The sequence below is a fragment of the Chinchilla lanigera genome, unplaced genomic scaffold (genome assembly GCF_000276665.1).
Source record: "Chinchilla lanigera isolate Chin_1 unplaced genomic scaffold, ChiLan1.0 scaffold00119, whole genome shotgun sequence".
NCBI classification, from domain to species: Eukaryota; Metazoa; Chordata; class Mammalia; order Rodentia; family Chinchillidae; genus Chinchilla; species Chinchilla lanigera.
Window position 1 is genome coordinate 3,206,030 of NW_004955520.1, and position 4,606 is coordinate 3,210,635.

The window sequence follows — 4,606 nt, forward strand, 5'->3', positions numbered from 1 at the left end:
GACTCGGGCGGCCTGCCACCTGCCCCGCGGCCCTCCGCGCGGCCCGGCTCGCAGCGACTTCCCGCAGCCCAGCGGGCCTGCAGGACGGTGGAAATGTGCCCCGCTCTGCACGGTCCTCGGGGAGGAGAGTTCCGGCGCCAGATGGTGCTTGTCCTGACTCATTAAAAGTTGTTTCTGAAAAGTTGACCCTTGACCCATGAAACATGGGCCCCAAAGACCTAAAAACAGCAGCTGCAAGTCCTCCGAGGGGACCAGATGGCTCACCTGGCGTCACTCGGAGACACCACCTGTGTGTTCCCTTCTCCACTCCCAAAGCAAGAGGACGCCCGGGACCCCTTGGTGGTCATCTCAGGCCCTTAAGCAGCATTCGGGGCCTTGGAACCCAGCGGGCATCCCGAAACAGACGCTGGGCACTGAGAAGCCACCTTCCACTGCCCTTCTGGGGAGACCCTGGGTCACCCCGGGTCATATGGCTGTGGCCAGGGAGCAGCTTGTACTTTCTGGTCATCTAGAGCCAGTGCAGCCTAAGGGATACACGGTGGCCAGCGGCCTCAGGAAGCCCTGGCAAGGCAGTCACACCTGTGTTCACCCCGGGGTACGTCCGGGTCTCTGAAAAGGTGCCCCGCCCCGTTGGGATATGAATGAGTCACTCAACTGTCGATTAGATTCCGCTCTTTAAAGTATGACTTTATCCTTGTGGGGACCCCAGCAGACGTTTATTTCCACTTCACACAATCCCACAGAACTGCCTTGGGATCTTGGGTGCATCAGGCTGAGATGCAGGTGATAACTGGATTTCACGGTGAGTCCATCTTGCAGCAGTCCTAAGACCACAAGCCTGCGCCCAGGAGGTGCTGCGGTTAACCGGACTCGGAGCTACAACGAGAAACCAAGATTCAGGCACAAGGGCCTGGCGGGCTTTGCTGCAAATTCTAAAGGTCAGAGACAGCTCTCTGGGAGGCTGACGCAAGAGGCTCACAAGTTCAAGACCAGCCTGGGCATCTTAGGGACTTTAGAGAGATACTGTCTCAAAATAAAAAATGTAAAGGGCTGAGACTGTAGCTCAGTATAAAGGCGCTGGGCTCCATCCCCACTCCTGGAAAAAAAAGTCATTTGCAACTCTTCAGCTGTATTTGCTACCCTGCGCTCTCATATTGAAATTTACTGAATATTACATAATGATAAGGGCGACTTTATTTTCTCAGTTTTGTAACAAGGGAACTGCATTCAAAGGGAATCATTACTGGCTAACTCAGCTCAATAACATTATCTAACAAAATAGATTAGACACCACTCTACCCATATGAAAAGGTGACATTTAAATCATCCATATTAATACCCGAAGCCTTAGGCTTGGTTTGTAATGAAAATGCACTCCACACGGGTTTTTTAAATGTTATGTGTTTTTTAAAGGACTTCTTGAGCATATGCCCTGTGATCTCCTCTCAAGAAGCACTAAGGCAGTGTTGCAATGGAATCAGAACCGCTCAGCCCTAGTCCTGAAAAAGTGTTTGTGAGCAAAATCTTCCTCTCTGGCTCTCATATCTGGTTCTGTGGAGAACTAGCAGAGGCATACTTCAGGGCTTTGAGTAATCTTCTTTAGGGTTAGTAACTGAATGTGCCATGTTCAACTGAGAGGATTCTAGGTTTTTCTCCGGTACCGGGAACCGAACTCATGACCTTGCGCATGCCAGGCAGGCGCTTTTGCCGCTGAGCTAAATCCCCAGCCCCCTGAGAGGATTCTAATTAAGGTGTTTGTTAGGGTAATAAAAGTTGCAGCGGAAAATTGCAGTCCAGACAAAAGAGATTTACAGATCAGCAAGGAGCCAGACCCACGCTGCAACCCGGAAGAGCATCGTCTGCAGCCAGCGCACGGGCGACTTCTAAGGACACGCCGTCCGATCGCACAGGGCCAGCTTCGTGTGGGCTCTGAGCACTTGACCCGTGGCTTGAATTTTTAATTTCTTTCCATTTTAAATAATTTAAGATTAAAAACTGATTCACAGTTTGGAAAATTTTAAGATAGGCTTGAAAAAGTATGTAAGTGTGTGAATTTAAACCGATAAATTTCCGGACATCTAAATGCAGATCAAGTACTTCTAATGAAAAGTGATCACCTGCATCAGGCTGTGTTGCAAATATAAAGCGCACAGCAGATTTTTAAAGCCTTGGTTAAAGAAAAAGAAGGGAAGATATTCATAAACGTGATGTGGATTATATATTCAGGTGCTAATTTTTGTAGACTGAGATAAATAAACATAAAAGTTAGTTTCAACTTCTTTGACTTCTTCACAGCTAGGTACCGAGAAGCATAAACTGCAGTGTGTGGCTTAAATGGTATCTCTGTTGAACAACGCTTCTCCATGTGGTCAAAACAGAATAGAGAGGCTCATTTGCTGAAGAATCAAAGGCAAGTGATGAGAAGCTATTGACGATCGGTTCTGGAGTTGAGTGCTACCTGACTCTACCCTGCCAAGCTGTGGTATTCAAAGGGAACACCTAGTAGGTGGGTCTCTCTAGTAGTCAGCAGTAGGTAGCATTACCATCTTACTAAAGAGCTAAGTGGAAGACATTGAAATCATACAAATGAGTGTTAACAGATCGCAGTCATTCATAAACAAAAAAATGTACCAAATGTGACAGATTCCACAGAATTAACAGTGAGTTCATAAATTCTTATGCCTTATGATTTAAATATAGCTAATATCTAATAGACTCTGCCAGCCAATCTCCATTCAGTTGAGGGCACATTTTGTTTCGGGCCCGCCAGGCTATTTAAGACTTTCACTAAACCACACAAGAAAACTTTCAGGCCGACGGTTCTGCTGGGTACCAAAGAGCTGCCCCAGCTAAGAAAAACATCAGCAAAAGCTCTCCCACCAGTACGCAGGTCCTGACTGCATCCCTGTGGTCAGCAAGGTGCATTTTGTTGTGTATCCACAGTTATGACTGCTGATGCAGAGTGGGCCTCAAGAGAAAAGATTATTGTCTTTGGACCTGCAAGACCGCTGTCGTTTATATCACATATATGGCCTCAGAAGGGCTGAAAAGTGACAGTGAGCACTTGGAAACACTTGTCCTCCTGGCCTTCAGTATCTAAAGAGCCACTCCTGCCCAGGAGGCAATTCCATGTGCTTTCTGGTTGTGCCACTGTGAGACACAGGCTGTGTCTCAGTGACAGTCACCCTCTTTCCAACCTCAACCCCTCCAGGCTCACCTATGCCGCACCACTGGAATGCCCCAAGTGCGCTGTGCTACTGGGCTCCTCCACACCCCGCTGACATCTGTCTTCCTGAAAGTCCTCCCCATCTGCTGCCAGACAGGTGTGCCAGAGCTGGCCTTTCAATCCGTCTGCTGGGAGCCTTCCCTGACACCGCTGTTCCTCCCCACACCCAAGGGGTTGATCAATCCCTCACCCTGCCCACTTTGTCCCCTGGCCACACTTCTGCTCTGGCCTCTAGGCAGGTCCTCCCCCTGGCAGGTCCCCTACCCAACTGCGGGCTGGGTGATGTGTCTCACTTAGTTCTTTCTGCCAGGCCCAGTGCCCTGGCGATCGGTAGACACCCAGTCTCCTAAATGACCTCCATTGACTTGTCCTGTGTTGTAGATTCCCCTGTGCGTCCACATTCTTTTGAATTTCTAAGAAGCATCATGTAAGGAATTGAAAATGTATGGTAAGGAGGATAAAGTTTACAACCAGGAGCTATTGGAGCAGAGAAGAGAGCATTCACACAGTGCAGAATAACTTCCCAGTGCATGTTACTGAGTAGCCAAGGGTCTGTTGTGTCTCCTGCAGCATAGTAATAGCTTAACACTGAGCTGCTGATTCACTGCCGTGTGATTTTATTGCAATCATTCATTTTTACCCATACAGAAGAACTTCTGATCCTGGTTATTTCAATGGAAACTTTGTAAATGACTATCTGCATAAACCAAAGTTTACTGACAGCAACACCTGGTCAGGAAAAAGTACTTTAAAAGTAAATTGAAAAATATAAAATGGGGGAGCTGGGGATTTAGCTCAGCGGCAAAAGCACCTGCCTGGCAAGCGCAAGGTCGTGAGTTCAGTTCCCAGTACCGGAAAAAAACAAAAAAAAAAAAAAAAAAAAAAAAAAAAATATAAAATGGAATTGCGTGAAGGCAGAGTACCAGTAACCACCGAGCAGGAAAGTCCATCTCAGAGAGGAGTCATCACAAATCCAGTGGCTCTCCCTAAGCAAAAGCTGCACCACACCATCATAGCTGTGCAAAACTGGAGAAGAAAAAGATAAGACATGTGAAGGTGACATTTGGTGGTGAGCTCGACACTGGTGTTTTCCATTGGTAGTTGGAAAGATCAGTTGAAAATGGACATCAATAGCATCATCTTCAAATGAAAGGACAATGTGTGTTTAAACGTTCACAAGTTTATGGGTATGGATACACCCATATTATTGTAGCTTCCGAACGGTAGTTTTATAATGTGACATAGCAAAATAACCCTTTAAAAGTCCCTAATGTAGGAGTGTGCTTATCTTTCACTTGGTATTTGTGAGTACATGCGGAACACAATGTAATTCAATATCCTTTTAAATAGCCTTGCAGTTGAACCATTTGATTTCATGGA